The sequence below is a fragment of the Giraffa tippelskirchi genome, chromosome 1 (assembly GCF_054371585.1).
Source record: "Giraffa tippelskirchi isolate mGirTip1 chromosome 1, T2T-mGirTip1v1.2.pri, whole genome shotgun sequence".
Classification (NCBI taxonomy): domain Eukaryota; kingdom Metazoa; phylum Chordata; class Mammalia; order Artiodactyla; family Giraffidae; genus Giraffa; species Giraffa tippelskirchi.
In genome coordinates, this window is record NC_137275.1 from 197,624,112 (window position 1) to 197,646,990 (window position 22,879).

Genomic DNA, 22,879 nt, shown 5'->3' on the forward strand with positions numbered 1-22,879 from the left:
ATCAAGGGAATAATTCATGCAAGGATAAGCAAGATACAGAACAGAAACAATAAGGACCTAACAGAAGCAGAAGAGATTAAGAACAGATAGCAAGAACACACAGAAGAACTATATTAAAAAGTTTCTTAATGACTGGGATAACCATGAAGGTGTGGTCACTTACCTAGAGCTGAACATTCTGGAGTGTGAAGTCAAGTGGGTCTTAGGAAGCATCACTATGAACAAAGCTTGTGGAGGTGATGGAATTCCAGCTGAGTTATTTCAAATCATAAAATTGTTGTTAAAGTGCTGCACTCAATATGTCAGAAAATTTGGAAAATTCAGCAGTGGCCAAAGGACTGGAAAAGGTCAGTTTTCATTCCAATCCCAAAGAAAGGCAATGCCAAAGAATGTTCAAACTACCATATTGTTGCACTTATTTTGCATGCTAGCAAGGTTATGCACAAAATCCTTCAAGCTAGGCTTCGACATAAATATGGTGAGAAATTCCAGATGTACAAGCATTATTTAGAAAAGGCAGAGGAACCAGAGATTAAATTTGCAACATCCATTGGATCATGGAGAAAGCAAGGGAGTTCCAGAAAAACATCTACTTCTGCTTCATTGACTATGCTAAAGTCTTTGACTATGTGGATCACAACAAGCTGTAGAAAATTCTTAAAGAGATGGGAGTACCAGACCACCTTACCTGTCTCCTGAGAAACCTCTGTGCAGGTCAACAAGCAACAGTTAGAACCAGACATGGAACCACAGACTGGTTCCAAGTTGGGAAAGTAGTACAATGAGCCTGTATACTGTCACCCTGCTTATTTAACTTCCATGCAGAGTACATCATGCAAAATGCTGGGCTAGATCAATCATAAGCTGAAATCAAGATTACAGGAAGGAATATCAACAACCTCAGATATGCAGGTGATACCACTCTAATGGCAGAAAGCAAAGAGGAACTAAAGAGCATCTTGATGTGCATTAAAGAGGAGAGGGAATAAGCTGCTTGAAACTCAACATTAGAAAAACTAAGATCATGACATCCATTCCCATCACTCCATGGCAAATAGAAGGGGAAAAAGGGAAAGCAGGGACAGATTTTATTTTCTTGGACACCAAGATCACTGCAGACAATGACTGCAGCCATGAACCTAAAAGATACTTGCTCCTTGGAAGGAAAGCTATGACAAACCTAGACAGTGTACTAAAAAGCAAAGACGTAACTTTTCTCATAAAGGTCCATATAGTCAAAGCTATGTTTTTTCCAGTAGTAATGTACAGAGGTGAGAGTTGGTCCATAAAGAAAGCTGAATGCCAAAGATTTGATGCTTTTTAACTGTGGTGTTGGAGAAGACTCTTAAGAGTCCCTTGGACTGCAAGATCAAACAAGTCAATCCTAAAGAAAATCAGCCCTGAATATTCATTGGAAGGACTGATGTGGAAGCTGAAACTCCAATACTTTGGTCACCTGATGCAAAGAGATGACTCCTTGGAAAAGACCTTGATGCTGAGAAAGATTGAAGGCAAAAGGAGAAGGTGGTGACAGGATAAGATGGTTAGATAGCATCACCGACTCAAGGGACATGAAATTAAGCAAATTTCTGGAGATAGTGGAGGACAGAGGAACCTGACATGCTGCTGTCCATGGGGTCACAAAGAGCTGGACACAACTTACCAACTGAACAACAACAAAAGACCGTATGCAGAGGGTGAAGGAAGAGTCCCCATAGAATGATGGTATTGTGGGGCCTGTATCCCAAACAGAATTTCTGAAAGCTGGAGCTCGGGGCCGACTTCTGGCTACTTCATCCCTCAGGACTACACTCCAAGGTAGTCACTTCATGGAGTGGCTCCCGCTTGGAATTCCATGAGGTTCATCCCTAGCTCATGCTCATCTGCTTTAGAAGGCGAGGACTTGCCTGGATCTTCCCTATGAGCCTCTGTCTTCATCAGCACCAAGTAAGCCAGGAGCCTAAGCAGTCTTTCTCTTCTGGTTACAGAGAGAGATGCAGAGAGGAAGAAACCATGAAATACCTTTTGATGATGCTGTTTACTTCTGCCTTTGTCTCAAATTGCTTCCAAGTATTAGCAGGTGAAATTGTTAATGAAAGACAACTAAGGATGACTAAATGAGGTTTTGCAATCCAAATGCAAGAAGCTGTTCTACCAGCTGAAAAGTGAATTTATAAGGAATTGGGTATGGCAGCTCAACTCAACTGCTTGGAAAGCTGAAGACAAAATTCTGTGAACTACTAAGGACTTTCTGACTGAACCTGTTGGTGTTGTTCAATCATTAAGTTGTGTCTGACTCTTTGTGACCCCATGGACTACAGCACGCCAGGCTCCTCTGTCCTCCACTGTCTTCTGGAGTTTGCTCAGTTTCATGTCCATTGAGTCACTGATGCTATCTAAACATCTCATCTTTTGTCACCCTTTTCTCCTTTTGCCTTCAATCTTTCCCAGAATCAAGGTCTTTTCTAATGAGTTGGCGCTTCACATCAGGTAACCAAAGTATTGGAGCTTCAGCATCCGTCCTTCCAATGAGTATTCAGGGTTGATATTTCTTTAGGATTGACTGATTTGATCTCCTTGCTGTCCAAGGGACTCTCAAGAGTCTTCTCCAGCCCCACATTTGAAAGTATCAGTTCTTCAGCACTCAGCATTCTTTATGGTCCAACTCTCACACCTGTACATGACTAATAGAAAAACCATAGCTTTGACTATACAAACCTTTATCGGCAAAGTGATGTCTCTACTTTTTAGTACTCTAAGTTTGTCTTAGCTTTCCTTCCAAGGAGCAAACATATTCTAATTTCATGGCTGCAGTCACCATCTGCAGTGATTTTGGAACCTAAGAAAATAAAGTCTGCCACTGCTTTCACTTTTTCCCCTTCTATTTGCCATAAAGTGATGGGACCAGATGCCATGATCCTAAGCTGTAAAGAATTAGAGTAATGGAAGAAGTATAGCATAGAGCATAGACACTGGTTATTGAGACTGCAGGGTGCTAACCCCAACCCTGCCACTTGTTTGCTATGTGATCTTGGGGGAGTTGCTTGACATCAGTCAGTCAGTTTAGTTGTTCAGTCATGTCCGACTCTTTGCGACCTCATGAACCACAGCACGCCAGGCCTCCCTGTCCATCACTAACTCCTTGAGTCCACCCAAACCCATGTCCATCAAGTCGGTGATGCCATCCAGCCATCTCATCCTCTGGCATCCCCTTCTCCTCCTGCCCTCAATCTTTCCCAGCATCAGGGTCTTTTCCAGTGAGTCAGCTCTTCACATCAGGTGGCCGAAGTATTGGAGTTTCAGCTTCAACATCAGTCCTTCCAATGAACACCCAGGACTGATCTCCTTTAGGATGGACTGGTTGGATCTCCTTGCAGTCCAAGGGACTCTCAAGAGTCTTCTCCAACACCACGGTTCAAAAGCATCAATTCTTCGGTGCTCAGCTTTCTTTATAGTCCAACTCTCACATCCATACATGACTACTGGAAAAACCATAGCCTTGACTAGATGGACCTTTGTTGGCAAAGTAATGTCTCTGCTTTTTAATATGCTATCTAGGTTGGTCATAACTTTCCTTCCAAGGAGTAAGTGTCTTTTAATTTCAGTGGCTACAATCACTATATGCAGTGATTTTGGAGCCCCCAAAATAAAGTCAGCCACTGTTTCCACTGTTTCCCCATCTATCTGCCATGAAGTGATGGGACCGGATGCCATGATCTTATTTTTCTGAATGCTGAGCTTTAAACCAATTTTTTCACTCTCCACTTTCACTTTCATCAAGAGGCTCTTTAGTTCTTCACTTTCTGCCATAGGGTGGTGTCATCTGCATATCTGAGGTTATTGATATTTCTCCCGGCAATCTTGGTTCCAGCTTGTGATTCCTCCAGCCCAGCATTTCTCATGACGTACTCTGCATATAAGTTAAATAAGTAGGGTGACAATATACAGCCTTGATGTACTCCTTTTCCTATTTGGAACCAGTCTGTTGTTCCATGTCTAGTTCTAACTGTTGCTTCCTGACCTGCATACAGGTTTCTCAAGAGGCAGGTCAGGTGGTCTGATATTCCCATCTCTTTCAGAATTTTCCACAGTTATTGTGATCCACACAGTCAAAGGTTTTGGCATGGTCACTAATGCAGAAATAGATGTTTTTCTGGTACTTTCTTGCTTTTCCGATGATCCGATGGATGTTGGCAAGTTGATCTCTGGTTCCTCTGCCTTTTATAAAACCAGCTTCAACATCTGAAAGTTCTCGGTTCACGTATTGCTGCAGCCTGTCTTGGAGAATTTTAAGCATTACTTTACTAGCATGTGAGATGAGTGCAATTGTGCGGTAGTGCACTTCAGCTTCCTCAGCTGAAAAGTGGAAACAATATTACTATGTCACCTATCTCACAGGATTTTTCAGGTGAAATGAGGTAATGCATGGATAGCTCTTAAATCAGAGACCAGAACCAAGTGGATGTTATACTAATAATTGCTGTGATAATGATTTTTTGATTATGATTATGTACTAAAAAAATGTAAAAATATTTTGTATTAGTTACCTGCTGACATTCAAATGATTAAAGGGGAAAAAACATGGTGGAGTACACACAGGAAGTTTTAATGAGCTGGGCCTGGCCCTGCTCACTCCTACCCATATTCTGTTGGCTAGAACTCAGTCACACAGCCACACCTAACAGCAAAGGAAGCTAGAAAATACACCCTAACACCAGGAGTCCAGGAGCAAGAGGGGAATGTAGATTTTGCTAAGCAAAAGTCCCTGTTGCAATCTTAAAGCCATGGAGAATCTCCTACATGTTCTCTCTTTTAGGAGATCAAGTGAGTGAACTATTAATACATGTGCAGTGATCCTATTTTTTGTTAACTGAACATTTTATATGTGGCCTGAAAAACTTGTTTTCTGATTTGTGAAAGACTTTTATATCAAAAATCTTACGAAATCATATATATTGAATTAATGTGGTTGCATGTTTAAAGACTTTTATTTAACAAGGTATCATTGTGTGAATCAGGACAGTGCCAAGAGATGTGACACATTCTCTGTTCAGTAATAAACAACTGACCCATCGTTATAAAATCCACATTCACTCTATTGACTCAACAGCCAGGGTCAGTGTCAGTGCAACTGAGATTAGTACACTTGAAACCCCAAAGTGCTAATGAAAATTAAAACCACAAAGCTTTGGGGGAAATTGAGAGATCTGAATGGAACACAAGGGTCAGAGCAATGGAAAATTGTCTGATGAAAAAGCCCCCCAAAGGAGAGGTAGAAGTAACCTGCATCTGACAGGTGGTGGGCAATGGAATTTCCTTGGCACTTTTTAAAGTACACAAATAAAATAGAGCCAAAGGCTGGATGTGCTTTTCTTGATGTGTAAACACTTCTGAGAAGATGGCCACAAACTAAATTTGTAAAACTCCAATTTTAATGCTTTAGAAAAGATACCTATATATCTGAGCCATACAGAAACAGTTTTTTTTTTTTTCAAATTGTAATAAATATATTACTTTTAGAGTTAAGAAAAGTAAAAAGAACAGTGTATCATGTGAGATTTTTCTTAGCATAGGGGTTTAGGCTTATTGTTCTTTGTTGTTTAATACTGTTGAGTTGTTACGAAACAGTGGAGACAGTTTTACACAGGGTTTATGTAACATTTTAAATTAAGTTCATAAGTCTAAAATCCCAATAGCTGCAGTTATCTTTAAAATCTCTTAAGTACCCACAAATATACTGTATGTGAATTTGTTTATATAAATCTATTATGTAATATGAATATGTAATATAGACTAGCATACAATCAATGATGAAATGTACATGCAAGTGTTGTCTCATAGCAATACTTAAATTATTTAATCTGCTTTTTTATTATGAGTTGAACTTCAGCCTCTACAGAGAGAAGCTATGCTGTGCATGTTTAAGTGAGATAAGCCCATTGAGAAATCCAATGTAAACGCTGAAAGTTCCCCTCAGTAGGCATTGAGGGAGTTTTGTCGGCAACAGATTTGTCATGCTGTAAGTTTTCTAATTATAAGGCCATTGTTTGCTTCAACTGACGACTGAAAATATGTCTGTTCACCAAATTTTCATCTTCTTCCTAATAGTACATCTTAGAGGCAGCATTATGTAAATTACATTAGTACACAGATAATTTAATGACAGGGAAAGAAGAATGAAAATGAGCAAGAAAATCTATCATAACAGTTGAAGTGACGTGTCAACCAATTAGGATTTTATTTCCTTCTGCATAAAATGAGACTTCAAACATTTTTGGCCATAGTGCTCATATAATGTTAATCTATCATAGCATAAATTGAGACCATGAATGTGTTATATGTGCCTGTTTACTTTGTATTTCAAAGCAATTACAGAGTCCAGGAAGTTGCAAAGAAATGTACAGGGAGGTCCCATTTACCCATCACCCAGCCTCCCCCAGTGTTAATATCTTGCTTAACTATAGTATGATGTCAAAACCAGGAAAATGACATTGATAAAATCCACAGGGTTTATTCAGATTTCATCAGTTATACATGCATACATTTCTCTCTCTCTCTCTGTATGTGTGTGTATAGCTGTATACAATTTTATCATGTATTTATCACAGTACACTACATGTAACCACCACCACAGTCAAGATATTTAAGTGTAATATCAGCACAAGTCTCCCCCATACTACACCTTTTCAGCTATATCTACCATTTCCCCCATCCTTAACCTCTGGCAACCACTAATCTGTTCTCTTTTTCTATATTTATGTAATTTCACAAAACTATATAAATTGTATTATACAACATGTAACGTTTTTCAATTAACTTTTTATTCTCAGTATAATTTCCTTTGGTTTTATCCAAGTTGTTGTGTGTATCATTAATTTATTCCTTTTTATGACTGAGTAGAATTCCATGGTTTGGATGTATCACAGTTTATTTAAACAGTCCCCACTGAAGGACATTTGGATAGTGTCTACTATTTGGCTATTACAAATAAAGCTTTTGTGAACATTCATGTCAAGTTTCTGTATGAAAATAAATCTTCATTTCTCTAGATAAATGTATAAGGCTATGGCTGAATCAAATGGTAAGTCCATTCTTAGTTTTAAAAAAAAAGTAAAGTAGCTCAGTTGTGTCCGACTCTTTGTGACACCATGGACTGTAGCCTACCAGGCTCCTCTGTCCATGGGATTTTCGGTTGGCCAAAAAATTTGTTTGGATTTTTCCATACAGTGTTATGGCAAAACCCAAATGTATGAACTTCTTGGCCAACCCAATATTTCCCAGAGAGGCTGTACCATTTTACAGTCTTGCCAGCAATATATAAGTGATCTAGGTTTCCCACATTGTCTCCAGCATTTAGTGTCATCACTTTTCTATTTTAGCCAATTGGATAGGTATGTAGTGATATTGCATTGTGATTTTAATTTGCATTCCTCTAACGCTTAATGATATCGTTTCGTGTGCTTATTTGCCATCTGCATATCCTCTCCAATGAAATGTCTGTGCATGTCTCTTTTCTATTTTGTTCAGTTCAGTTCAGTCGCTCAGTCATGTCCAACTGTTTGCGACCCCATGGACTGCAGCATGCCAGGCTTCCCTGTCCATTATCAATTCCTGGAGCTTACTCAAACTCATGTCCTTTGAGTCGGTGATGCCATTCAACCATCTCATCCTCTGTTGTCCTCTTCAATCTTCAGTCTCCCACCTTCAATCTTTCCCAGCATCAGGGTCTTTTCGAATGAGTCAGTTCTTAGCATTAGGTGGACAAAGTATTGGAGTTTCAGCTTCAGCATCAGTCCTTCCAATGAATATTCAGGACTCATTTCCTTTAGGATGGACTGGTTGGATCTCCTTGCAGTCTAAGGGACTCTCAAGAGTCTTCTCCAACACCACAATTCAAGAACATCATTTCTTTGGTGCTCAGCTTTCTTTATAGTCCAACTCTCACATCCATACCTGACTACTGGAAAAACCGTATCTTTGACTAGACGGACCTTTGTTGGCAAAGTAATGTCTCTGCTTTTTAATATGCTATCTAGGTTGGTCATAACTTTCCTTCCAAGGAGTAAGCATCTTTTATTTCATGGCTGCAGTCACCATCTGCAGTGATTTTGGAGCCCAAAAAAATAAAATCTGACACTGTTTCTACAGTTTCCCCATCTATTTGCCATGAGGTGATGGGACTGGATGCCATGATCTTAGTTTTCTGAATGTTGAATTTTAAGCCAACTTTTTCACTCACCTCTTTCATCAAGAGGCTCTTTAGTTCTTTCTTCGCTTTCTGCCATAAAGGTAGTGTCATCTGCATATCTAAGATTATTGATATTTCTCCCTGCAATCTTGATTCCAGCTTGTGCTTCATCCAGCCTGGCATTTCACATTATGTACTCTGCATGGAACTTAAATAAGCAGGGTGACAATATACAGCCTTGACATACTCCTTTCCCGATTTGGAACCAGTCCATTGTTCCATGTCTGGTTCTAACTGTTGCTTCTTGACCTGCATACAGATTTCTCAGGAGTCAGGTCAGGTGGTCTGGTATTCCCATCTCTTGAAGAATTTTCCACATTTTGTTGTGATCCACACAAAGTCTTTGGCATAGTCAATAAAGAAGAAGTAGGTGTTTTTCTGGAACTCTCTTGCTTTTTTGATGATCTGATGGATGTTGGCAATTTGATCTCTGGTTCCTCTGCCTTTTCTAAATCCATCTTGAATATCTGAAAGTTCACGATTCACGTACTGCTGAAGCCTTGCTTCGAAAATTTTGAGCATTACTTTGCTAGCGTGTGATGAGATGAGTGCAATTGTGTGTTAGTTTGAACATTCTTTGGCATTGCCTTTCTTTGGCATTGGAATGAAAACTGACCTTTTCCAGTCCTGTGGCCACTGCTGCCTTTTCCAAATTTGCTGGCATATTGAGTGCAGCACTTTAACAGCATCATCTTTTAGGATCTGAAATAGCTCAACTGGAATTCCATCACCTACACTAGCTTTGTTCGTAGTTATGCTTCCTAAGGGCTACTTGACTTTGCATTCCAGGGTGTCTGGCTCTAGGTGAGTGACCACACCATTGTAGTTATCTGGGTCATGAAGATCTTTTGTGTATAGTTCTTCTGAGAGTCAGACATGACTGAACAATTAGGCACACACACAGTACTTTTAATTTTAAGATGTGTTGTGTGATGCATACACATTTAGGATGGCTATATCTTCTTAGTAAATTAATACTATTTGTCTCTTATACTTTGAAGTCTACTTTATTTGATGTTAATATGGTCACCTCTGCTCTTTGAATTCATGTTTACATGATATATCTTTTTTCTACTATTTTGTTAATACTTTCAACCTACCAATGCTATGCTTGAAGTGAGTTTTTGTAGACAGTTGCTTTTGTAGTTGGGTTGGATTTTGTCTTTTAATTGGCATATTTAGACCATTTGCAGCTAATATAAGTACTGACATATCAGGGCTTAAATCTAACATTTTATTATTTTATGTTTATTCTTCTGTGTTTGTCATTTTTCTGTTCCTTCCTTCCATTTTGATTATTTACATTTTTGAGTATATCATTTTTTATAGTTTTCATAGTAGTTTCTCTAGGTGATAACATTTACATATATAAGTTATCACAGCCTATTGTAGTTGACATTTTTCTCTTTCAACTAAAGCGTAGAAATCTTATGTTTTAGATCACTTTACCCTTCCCAGTTTTAAAATATATTTTATCTTAAATATTCCATCTACATACCTTGAGTACCACATTACATAGTGATATAACTTTTGTTCCAATCATAAAATATGATTAAAGAAACTTGTGAGGTGAAGAATAGTCCATTATATTTGCTTTTATTTTTATTCATTTTGTTCTTCTTGTCTTTGTGAATGTTCCAATCTTCTTCTCTTATCATTTCTTTTTGTTACAGGAACTTCTTTTAGCCATCCTTTAAGAGTAGATCTGCTAGTAATAAATTCTCTTACTTTTCCTTTACCTGAGAATGTATTCTCTTTACTTCTGAAAGAGAGTTTCACTATATATCACATTCAGAGTTGATATCTCTTTCAATACTTGAAAAATATTGTTCCACTTTTGGCCTCCATATTTTAAGATGAAAAACCACTGTCATTTGAATGGATATTCCTTTATGGATAATGTGACATTTCTTTCTAATAGTTTTCAAATTTTTTTCTTTTTCTCTGATTTTCAGAAGTTTAACTGTGCTAGGTCTTGGTGTAGATTTCTTTGGGTTTTTCCTATATGGGATTTGCTCAACTTCTTGAAACTATAGGTTTCAAATTTGCCAGATTTGAGGAGTTTTCAGTCATTATTTCTTTGAATACCTTTTCTGTTCCAGATTCTCCCTCTTCTCTTTCTAAGATTTTGATGATCCAAGTGTTAGACCTTCTGTTATTTTCTCACAGCACCCTGAAGCTCTGCTTATTTTTTCCAATCTATTTTCTTGCTGTTGTCCAAACAGAATCAAGTTTATTGGTCTGCCATCAAGTTGACTTATTCTCTTCTCCATGATCTCTACTCTCTTTACCAAGTCCATCCAGTGAGTTTCTACTTCAGTGACTGTATTTTTCGGCTTTATAATTTCCATTTGGTTCTTTTTTATAACTTCTTTTTCTTTACTCAATTTTTCTATTTTCTTATTTATTTCAAGATAATTTTTAATTGCTTGTTTAAGCATTTTTTAGAGAACCTTTAAAAACCTTGTGAAATAATTCCTGTATCTGATTCTTCCTGGAATTGCTATTCTGAAGGAAAATTAATGACCCCAACCTCAAAACTTTTTGAAGCCAGTGGTTAACTGATTGAACCAAAACTGCAATAAAAACAAGCCAGCGTTTGGCTAGAGGTATACTGACTTGGCTTGACAAAGGAAAGAGCATACCTTTTCATGGGGTGAAAGTGAAAGTGACTTGGGTGCCCTGTAGTTTATGAAAGTGAAAGTGTTAGTCACTCAGTCATATCTGACTCTTTGCAACCCCATGTACTGTAGCCTACCAGGCTCATCTGTCCATGGAATTCTCCAGGCAAGAATACTGGAGTTGGTTGCCATTCCCTTCTCCAGGGGATCTTCCTGACCTAGGGGTTGAACCTGGGGTCTCCCACATTGCAGGCAGATTCTTTACCATCTGAGCCACTGGGGAAGCCCTTTCATGGAGTAAATATTATCTACTTTAGTCTTTTCTTTTACCCACAGCTGAGTATACAGTAAAATGAAAATGAAAGAAAGAAAGGTGAAGAAATAGGAACATGTAACCTAAAATCAAGAAAAGAATTAATAACTAAGGAACAGAGTACTGAAAACCCAGATGTTGGAATTAGCAGACAAGAACTTTAAACTATGATAAATATGTTAAAGGATCTGACAGAAATGGTAGACAATTAATGGGGAGTATCAGGAGGAAAAAAGGAAACTCAGAAAGAATTGCATAGAAAGTCAAAAAAAGAAAAACTATTAAATGACACATTTATATAATGAGATAAAGAACAGAGTAGATGCAAAGAAGGGATCAGTGAACTTAAAGACAAACCAGTTGAATTTTTATCTGAAATAAAGTGAAGCACATTTATCTGAAAAATAAAATGAAGAGGAAAAAAAAGTTGAAAAAACTGAACAGAGCATCTTAGAACTATAACATGTTATCAGATGTTCTGATACACAAGTAGTTGTGGTCCCGGAAAGAAATGAGAGAGAATGCAGAAACAAAATATTTGAAGAGATAATGGCCAAGAATTTTACAAAGTTTATCAAAGAAATCAACTCACAAATCTAACATGCTCAACAAGCCCCAAGCAGGATAACACATTTAAAACAAAATGACACCTAAGAATATCATGTCAAATGCTAAATATCAATGATAAATAGAAAATTTTAAGTGCAGCCAAATTAAAAATTCACATTACATTCAGAGGAACAAAATTAGAAATGATGGCAGGCGACCTCAGAAATAATGGAAGCTGAATGCAGAGTGGAAAAAATCACTACAGCAGAATATGGTATCTAGAAATTGACACATACATTCATGGTCAATTGGTTTTTCACAAGGATGTCAAGGGAAATCAGTGGAGGGAATGGAGCTGATAAACCTATGAATCACTATGAAAGCAAATGAACCTCAATCCCCACCTTACTTCATAAGCAAAAATTAATTTGAGATGAATCATAGACATAGATGTGAAAACTAGAACTGTAGCTCTTCTAATTCTTTTTTTTTGGTTATGCCATGCAGCTTGTGGGATCTCAGATCCCTGACCAGCTATTGAACCTGTGCCCTGGCAGGGAAAGCACTGAATCCTAACGATTGAATCACCAGGGAATTCCCTGTAACTCTTCTAGAAGAAAATATAAAAATATTTTCAAGACTTTGAGAACACTTGGATTTCTTAGCACATAAAAAGCAGTAACCATAAATTATAAAATTAATAAATTTGAAAGTTTTGAAAATTAGGTTAGCCATAGCCGGAGACGAAATATTCACATTATAAAGGGTTTATGTTTCAAATATATAAAGAAGACAAATAAACCAACCTAAAATATGGTAAAAGGCATGAATAGTCATCTCATACACATACCAAATCGATTTACAAATGGTCAATAGCACAAGAAAAAGTATACAAAATCACCAGTTATCAGGAGAAAGCAAATATTCAAACCTTCTGAGATATCACTTATATATGTACAAGAATGTCTGATAGTTAAGATTGACTAAAATAAAACATTTTGTTTTACCAAATATTAACAAGTGTATGGAGCATCTGGAGCTGTCCTCTGTTGCTGGTGTAAGTGTAAAATGGTACAGCCACTTTGAAAAACTTTTTTGTAGTTTCTTATAAGGTTAAAAATACACCCACCATGTGACCTAGCAATCTCACTCTGAAGAATTTATCTGAAAGAAATTATCCACAAAAAGTCTTGTACAAAAGTATTTAGAGCAGTCTAATTCTTAATAGTCTCAAATTGGAAGCAACCCAAGTGCCTCCTAACAGGAGAATAAATGAATTGTAGCATATTAGTATAATGAAATACTACCCAGCAATAAAAAGGGGTAAACTACTTTATGACACAGCAACATGGATGTCAAAAACATTGTGTTCAGTAAAAGAAGCCAGGTACAAAAGAATACATACTACATGACTCCATTCAGATGAAATTCAAGAATATGCGAAAGGAATATGTCTTTTAGAACTCCAAAAAGTAGTCATCTTTGGGGCGAGGATGGAAATCGACGGAAATAAGGCATGAAGGAATTTTCTGGGTAATGGAAATGTTCTATCTCTTGATATCAGTGGTGGCTATTTGTGTTTATTCAGCTGTCAAAACCCCTAAAGTTCTGTTCATTCTGTTGCATGTAAATTTTAATTCAATTAAAAAAAAAAACCCTCACCAAGTATCTCCAGTGTCAGAGACATCTGGGTTCCAGGCCTCAGCTACACTACTTACTAGCAGTGCTACCAATGAGCAAGATATTTAACCTCTCTGAGTCTGTCCTAAAGGAGATCAGTCCTGGGTGTTCATTGGAACGACTGATGTTGAAGCTGAAACTCCAATACTTTGGCCACCTCATGTGAAGAGCTGACTCATTTAAAAAGACCTTGATGCTGGGAAAGATTGAGGGCAGGAGGAGAAGGGAACGACAGAGGATGAGATGGTTGGATGGCATCACCAACTCGATGGACGTGGGTTTGGGTGGACTCCAGGAATTAGTGATGGACAGGGAGGCCTGGCATGCTGCGGTTCATGGGGTCGCAAAGAGTTGGACACGACTGAGCGACTGAACTGAACTGAACTGAACTGAGCCTTAGTTTTCTCATCTCAAAAGTAAGGATCAAGGTAATATCTACCCAAGAGGAGTGGCTGAAGATCAGCATGGCTTAATACATATAAATCACTGAGCACAGTGCCTGGCATGTAATAAGTATTTATGAAGTGTAAACCATTATTATTCTTGTCCTTTTTTCCCTCTCCCCTCTTTTTTCCCTTTGAAGAAACTGTGAATAGTTAACTAATTTGCCCAAGGATACTGGTGGTATATTTCAGAGGTGAAAAATGAATCCATTTTCACTCCACAGCAGCTCTGAAGGCAATTCTGCTGCTGTTTCTAATGAATGAGTCCTATATCAAATTGTTTGGTGAGGACATGGAGAAACATGATTGATTGGTTGATTGGTTGATTGGTTAATTAAGCCAACACAGAGACATGATAGGCAGTTAATCAATCTTGTAATATCAAACTGTACTATAAGAAGATTAATCTGACTGTGTTGTATAGGATGGGCTTCCCTGGTGGCTCAGTGGTAAAGAATCCGCCTGCCAATTTAGGGGACTTGGGTTTAATCTCTGTGCCGAGAAAGTACCTTGGAGAAGGAAAAGGCAACCCACTCCAGTATTCTTGCCTGGGAAATCCCATGGACAGAGAAGCCTTGTGGGCTACAGTTCATGGGGTCTCAAAAGAGTCAGACACGACGGAGTGACTAAACAAACAACATTGTATAGAATAGACTGGATCATATAAAAACTGGTTAGTTATGAGGCAGTTAGAATGGTCCTGAAGGGGTGGAAAAAGCCTCAGCAAGGGGGTAACAATAGGAACAGAAAAGAAAGAATGGATTCCAGATTATGGATAGGTAGATTTTAGATGATTTGACAACTGATTGAATGTTGGAGTTCAGGAGAGGATGGGACCAAAAATGACTCTGAGGGTGATGGCAGAGCCGTTTGTAGGAATGTCAGGGGAAGGAGTTGGTTGTGGATTTGAGGGGCAGGAGGGAAAAGAAGCCATGGAGCAGGGCAGTTGCTACTTCTGTGTAGGACAGTAGTGCTATTGTCACTTGGCCAGCTGGACATATATTTTATGCCACTTTCTTAATGTGGTTGCCTCTCTTTCTTTGTAGAATCAGATATATGACAAAGCCTATTGCATTTCTTAAGCTCTGAGTGGGCTTAGTGTGCCCTTATAGAAAACTGTGGCTCAGAAGTGAAATGACATAGCTAAGGTCACAAGACCTTGATGTGGTAGAATGTCAACCAAGGTATTCGTTTCTTTTTTATTATTGTTGTTGTTGATACAATGGCATTTATTTGGGCAGTCTTCTGAGTATATTGTAGGATAGAAAGGAATAATATTCTCAAGGAGTTTATAGTTTTACCAAGAAGACAGAAGATGACTAAAACGGCAGGATAAGAGTGCGAGGCCGTTTAGATCACATGCTAAAATGAGTCTAGTCAATGACGGTCGCAATAGTATAGTAAGGAGAAAGTCAATGAACTCAGCCTGATTTCATGGATGAGTAGGACCTTCAACCTTGAAAAAAAAAAGAATATAAAATGAACATATGAGAGTATAAACCAGGATTTTAACAACCTATATATCAAATCCTGTTTTAACTTTTTCATTGATCATTTTACCATAGAGCCTATGAAATGAATGGCTTAGTAGCCAATCAGTCTTGTGCTGGTGGGAGGAGAGACTGTCCAGAGTTATCCTCAGAAAAATAAACTCACTGAATAGGCAGCATTTGTTCATTCATTCATCAGTCATTTACTGAATAGTAATTATGTACCAAGCGCAGTACCAGCTATTAGAGATACAAACATGAGTAGCATAGGTCTGTTGCTCTTAAGAAAACAATAATGCAGAAACGACTTTGTATGGTTCTTGGAAAGAAAAATGTAAAGTGGGTAATTGCTTTTAAAAATACCTTTCATAGAACATTTATAGAAATTAATCATATCTGAAGACTTACTAAAAATGTCATTCTGTTCCTCAAAAGTGGAAATAAGGCTGTCTGATCCCAATGCAATAAAATAATAAAGTTAAGAAATACTAAGAGAGAAATACCTCCTAAAATAAAACTCTTCTCTCTTAACCTTTGCATCAAAGAAGAAATTAAACCTAAACTGCAACATATCTAAACAAAACATAAATGAAAACACCATATAGTTCAATCTATATGGTGACATAAAATTGTTTTTAATGAAAAATTCATAGACCAACATCACTTCTTAAGAGGTTAGAAAACAACAATGAAATCAACCTAAGGAACACAGAAGAAATAGAGATCAAAGCAAACATGAGGTAATTAGAAAACATGAAAAAGAAAGCCAGAATTCATAATCCAAATTTGATGTTTTGCCAAAGCCAGTAGAACAGAGATAACTATGGGCTAGCTTAATTAAGAGGGGAGAGGGAAGAACTTGCTAATACAGAAGATTAGAAACGAAAAATGGCAAACAACAGATGCAGAGGAAATTAAAAGAATCATAAATAGTCCTTTGTGAACTTCTCAGCAAATAGTTTTGACAAGCTGGGTGAAATAAATGATTTTCTAAGAACATGTGAATCACTGAAAATTAATACCAGAAGAACTATTACTAAACAACCAAATAAACAATACCCATGGAAGAAATTGAAAAGGTTATTGAAGTGTTTTCCCTGGAAAAACACCAGGCCCAGGAGGTTTTATAGGTCAATTTGTTCAACACTTCAGTAAACAGGCAAATCCTAACCATAAAAATAGTTTCATAGAAGGTAAGGTTTTCAGGTTATATTTATGAAGCCAACAAACTACTTATACCACAACCTGATGAATTAGAGTAATAACATACTACAAACTACTCTTATTTGTGATATCAATATAAAAATCATACAAAGATTATTAAAAATAATTCAGTAATATATAACACATCAAAAGCATAATAAACCCAAACCAAGTGAATTTTATATCAAAAGTATAAGAATGGTTCCATCTTTAAAAATGTATTAACATAGCTTAATATAGGTCAAAGATGTCAAAGCTCAATAGTTGTTGAAAAGAAAAAAAAAAGGCAGTTAACATAATTCAATAATATTCCTAACAAGTACTTTTAGAGAAAATAGAACAAGATGAATATTTCTTTAACATTGTTTAAACTAGGTGTATGTGTGTATATTTGTAATTGAAAGCCAGTATTATATTTAATAGTGAAACACAAGAACATTGTGTTTAAAGTGAAGATTAAAACAAGAGAAGGTACTCACCGTCATCATTTTTATGTAACATAATTTGGATTCTAGACCAGTGGTCAGTAAACTACTGTGGGCCAAATGCCTGTTTTTGTAAATAAAATTGTATGGAACACAGAACTGCCCATTTACTTACATACTGTCTATGTCTGCTTTCATGCTGCAGTTGCAGAATTGACTAGTTTTGGCAGAGGCTGTTTGTGAATAAGTTAATAATATTTACTGTCTTGGCCTTTATAGAAAAAGTTTGCCCATCTCTGTTCTAGACAGTACAAATAGAGAAGGCAAAGAATAAAAGATACAATTATTAAAAAGAGGAAGCAAAGTTATCATTAGTGGCAAAAGATACATCAGAAACCCAAGACAATCAATTGTATAGAAAACAGAAACAATAGGAGAATCCAACAAGATGGATGGTTGCAAAATAAATTTCTTTAAAAATAATAAATTTTCTATTTTAGAGCCTCTTGATGAAGGTGAAAAAAGAGTGAAAAGCTGGCTTAAAACTCAACATTTAAAAAACTAACATCATGCCATATAGTCCCATGACTTCATGGCAAATAGATGGGGGAACAATGAAAACAGTGACAGACTTTATTTTGGGGGGCTCCAAAATTACTGCAGATGGTGACTGTAGCCATGAAATTAAAAGATGCTTGCTCCTTGGACGAAAAGCTATGACAAATGTAGACAGCGTATTAAGAAGCAGAGATTACTTTGCCAACAAAGGTCTGTATAGTCAGCTATGGTTTTTCTAGTAGTCATTTATGGATGTGAGATTTGGACCATAAAGAAGGCTGAGTGCCAAAGAATTGATGCTTTTGAACTGTGGTGTTGGTGAAGACTCTTGAAAGTCCCCTGGACTGCAAGGAGATCCAACCAGTCAATCCTAAAGGAAGTCAAACCTGAATATCCATTGGAAGGACTGATGCTGAAGCTGAAACTCCAATACTTTGGCCATCTGATGCGAAGAGCTGACTCATTAGAAAAGACCTTGATGCTGGGAAAGATTGAAGGCAGGAGAAGGGGATGACAGAGGATGAGACGGTTGGATGGCATCACTAGCTTGATGCCCATGGGTTTGAGTAAGCTCCAGGATATGGTGAAGGACAGGGAAGCCTGATGTGCTGCAGTCCATGGAGTTGCAAAGAGTCAGACATGACTGAGCGACTGAACAATGATGATGATTTTATGAATAGTAAAAAAGGATAGTAGAAGAAGAGCTCCCATTTAGAAAATCACAGAAAAAAATATTTCTTGGGCTAAAACTAATAAATATGTATAGAAACAGGAAGAAAAACCTACACTTTCTTGAGAATTATAAGGGAAGAAAGATGATAGGCTTATAAAAATATTCCCATTACTTATTTTACATTAAGCTCTTACAAAAATGAAAAACCTCAAATATTCTGTGAATTCAATGTGATGCCAATTAAAATATCAGTAGGAAATAGGTAGAATTAACGGGAGAAGGGTGACTTAAAGTGATACTAAATAATATAGATACAGATGCATATAAAAATATGTATAGAGACAGTGACTGAACAACAGCATAAAGATGTGTATGTATGAGGGCCTTCCCTCATAGCTCAGTTGGTAAAGAATCTGCCTGCAATGCAGGAGACCCTAGTTCAATTCCTAGATTGGGAAGACCCCCTGGAGAAGGGATAGGCTACCCACTCCAGTATTCTTGGGCTTCCCTTGTGGCTCAGCTGGTAAAGAATCCGCCTGCAATGCGGGAGACCTGGGTTCGATCCCTGGGTTGGGAAAATCCCCTGGAGAAGGAAAAGGCTACTCACTCCAGTATTCTGGCCCGGAGAATTCTATGGGCTGTATAGTCCATGGGGTCACAAAGAGTCGGACACGACTGAGCATCTTTCATTTCACTTCATACAAGGGTTAGTATATATATTAGCACATATGTTCTGTCTACTCAGAGGACCTGAAAGCAAAGAAACCCCAGCAGCAAAGGTAACACCTGGTATCAAGATCTTAGTTTCTAATGCATGTGCATGCTCAGTTGCTCAGTTGTGTCTGACTTTTTGCACCCCATAAACTGTAGCCCACCAGACCCCTCTGTTCATAGGATTTTGGGGGCAAGAATTCTGGAATGGGCTGCCATTTCCTCCTGCAGGGTATCTTCCCAAGCCAGGGTTTCCTGCATCTCCTCCATTAGCAGGCCGATTCTTTACCACTGAGCTACATAGGAACCCCTCTGTTTTCCAATAAAAGGAATCTGAATTCCTCGGGGAAATGGCTGACTCTAGTACCAGGGCAGGAATATACAATGCAAGCGTAAGATAACCACAATGCCAGAAAGTTAAGTCCTAAAAACAACAAAACCCCCTGACGATGATGTGAATACATCAAAGGGATGCACAAGCCAACTGAAAGAGTTTCCAGTGACCAAACCTGGAACCATTTGAGCAATAAACTAATGCCATGTTAGATTAGAGTTTATACTGGTATCAATAAGTGATTGAATAAGTAAATAAATGGGCTGGAAAAGGTCACTTTTCATTCCAATGCCAAAGAAAGGCAATGCCAAAGAATGTTCAAATTACCACACAATTGCACTCATCTCATCACACGCTAGCAAAGTAATACTCAAAATTTTCCAAGCAAGGCTTCAACAGTACGTGAACCGTAAACTTTCAGATGTTCAAGCTGAATTTAGAAAAGGCAGAAGAACCAGGGATCAAATTGCCAACATCCCTTGGATCATCAAAAAAGCAAGAGAGTTCCAGAAAAACACCTACTTCTTCTTTATTGTCTACGCCAAACCCTTTGTGTGGATCACAACAAACTGTGGAAAATTCTTCAAGAGATGGGAATACCAGACCACCTGACTTGCCTCCTGAGAAATCTGTATGCAGGTCAAGAAGCAACAGTTAGAACCGGACATGAACAACGGACTGGTTCCAAATCGGGAAAGGAGTATGTCAAGGCTGTATATTGTCACCCTGCTTATTTAACTTCTCTGCAGAGTACATCATGTGAAATGCCAAGCTGGATGAAGCACAAGCTGGAATCAAGATTGCCAGGGGAAATATCAATAATCTTAGATATGCAGATGACACCACCCTTATGGCAGAAAGCAAAGAAAGAACTAAAGAGCCTCTTGATGAAAGAGGAGAGTGAAAAAGTTGGCTTAAAACTCAACATTCAGAAAACTAAGATCATAGCATCCAGACCCATCACTTCATGGCAAATAGATGGGAAACAGTGGAAACGGTGGCAGACTTTATTTTGGGGGGCTCCAAAATCACTGCAGATGGTGACTGTTACCATGAATTAAAAGACACTTGCTCTTTGGGAGAAAAGCTATGACCAACCTAGACAGCATATTAAAAAGCAGAGACATTACTTTGCCAACAAAGGTCCATCTAGTCAAAGATATAGTTTTTCCAGTAGTCATGTATGGATGTGAGAGTTGGACTATAAGGAAAGCTGAGCACCAAAGAATTGCTGCTTTTGAACTGTGGTGTTGGAGAGGTTCTGTAAAATACCTGACTAGTGAAAGTCCTCAAAACTTTCAAGTTCATCAAAAACAAGGAATGTCTTGAGAAACTGTCACAACGAAGAGGAAGCTAAGACATGAAGACTAAATGTAATGTGGTTCTGGAAAAGATCTTGGGTCAGGAAAGGGACAGTAGGTCGAAACTAAGGAAATCTGAATAAACTATGGACTTTATAATGCTGTATTAATATTGGTTTATTATGTTACTAGTATGGTACATTTTGACAAATGTATCACATTAACGTAAAACGTTGACAATAGTGGAAAGTGGATGTGAGGTATACTATCTGCACAACTCTTCCCTAAATCTAAGACTATTCTAAAGTAAAAAAATTATTTAAACAAAGAATCAAAAGGTGAATGTAAAATATGTTTTATAGACTGACCTCAATAAATTTCCCAGATCACAAACATATGAACACATATTTTAGAAAAGTGAAAGAAAAGAAACAAAGATACCAAAGGTCATCCAAAAAAGCAGACATATGAGAATAAATGGGAAAAAATTAAAATCAATAAAGGGTTCTAGTTATATCAGTTATAAATGTTACAAAATATATTAGAATTATTTTTTACTGAGAAGGAACTAAACACTTGAACTGTGACAGAATGGAACAGAGAAATAGATTCAAATGCATTAAAGATTTTTTCATAAAGGTAGTATTTCACATCAATGAGTAAAAGTTGGATTGATTAATAAATGTTATTGAAATAGCTGATAAGCAATTTGGACATTTAGCTGTGTATCATATTTCTTTCACAGAAATCCAGATCAAACGTTGAATATTTAAAAAATCAAACCATAGTAGTAAGCAAACATGGGTAAATTTATTTATGGTTTTAAAATGTGGGAAGCCTTTTACAGTCAGACAATAAAACCCCAAGCCATAAAACGAAATAGTAATAAACATGTTTACATCAAAATTTTAAACTTCTTTATTGAAGAAATTCCATAAACAAGACCGAAAAATAAAACAAATAGAAGAGGGAAAATATTTACAACACATGACAAATAAGGAGCTAAAATCCTTATTTTATAAAGTATTTTAACAATTGAAAATCTCCCCCCCGAAAATGAAAATATAATATAACCCAAAAGTGGGCAAATGAACTTAGCATTCTCACTTATTCTTTTGTGGGAGGAGAACTTTTCTGAGAGCAACTTGGCAATATTTACCGGAGTTTGAAAAGCATATTCTCTTTAACTCAGCACTTGTACCACTGGGAATTTCACCAAAGCATAGGTGTGTAAATGGGCAAGAATGTTCACTTCAGCACTGTTGGTAAAAACAAAACTCTAGATTATCATACTAAGTGTCAAGAAAACCAGACAAAGACAAATGTCATATGGTACTACCTATATGTGGAATCTAAAAATAACATAAATGAAATTATTTACAAAACAAACAGACTCACAGACACAGAAAACAATTTATAGTTACCAAAGTAAAATGGTGGGGAGGAGGGATAAATTAGGAATTTGGGAATAAAATGTATACATTATTGTATATAAAATAGGTAAACAGCAAGAACCTACTGTATAGCACAGGAAACTATACTCAATATTTTGTAGTAACTTATATGGGAAAATAACCTGAAAAAATATATGTAAACTGAATCACTTTGTTGTACACCTAAAACCCAGGCCAGAATGCTGGAGCGTGTAGCCGTTCCCTTCTTCAGGGGATCTTCCCAACCCAGGGATCGAACCTAGGTCTCCCACATTGCAGGCGGATTCTTTACGATCTCAGCCAACAGGAAAACCCCCTAGAACTAACACAGCTTGGTAAATCAAACATGTGTCCATCGTGCCAAGTCTCTTCAGCCGTGTCCGACTCTGTGCAACTCTATGGACTATAGCCTACCAGGTTCCTGTCCATGGGATTCTCTAAACAAGAATACTGGAGTGGGTTGCCATGCCCTTTTCCAGAGGATCTTCCCGACCCAGGGATTGAACCTGCGTCTCTTACGTCTCCATCACTGGCAGGCAGGTTCTCTACCACTAGTGCCACCTGGGAAGCCCAAATCAAATATACTTCAATAAAAAAACTAAATAATTTTTTAAAAAACTCTAGATATCACCTATGTCCGTTAGCAGGGCCAGGACAGATGCATTCTGCCGCACCATTCAGTGAATATTTTTATAAGGAATGAGATGGAACTACATGTGGGAAAAGCTCCAAGATGTAGTTATCAAGTTAAGAAACAAGATGCAGTGTCCATCATGCATTTGCCTTATATACCTGGAAATATTTTCTGAAAGGATTCATAATATACATTTAACAGTGATGCTGTTAATCTGTGTCGCCTTTTTTTCCAGCAAATACATAGATCCAGTTGAACTTTTT

The 22,879-nt window shown here is 37.5% G+C and overlaps 1 protein-coding gene and 1 long non-coding RNA gene across 15 annotated transcripts in view; both read left to right on the forward strand.

The window, feature by feature from the left end:
• AOPEP (aminopeptidase O (putative)) overlaps nt 1-22,879 on the forward strand; it is a 406,505-nt gene that overhangs the window by 192,706 nt on the left and 190,920 nt on the right. The gene's annotated exons all lie outside the window — the stretch shown is intronic.
• LOC145518356 (uncharacterized) lies at nt 17,579-21,510 on the forward strand. The gene is made up of 2 exons (XR_014062845.1): nt 17,579-17,768; nt 20,423-21,510. It is a non-coding gene; the product is annotated as an uncharacterized LOC145518356 (long non-coding RNA).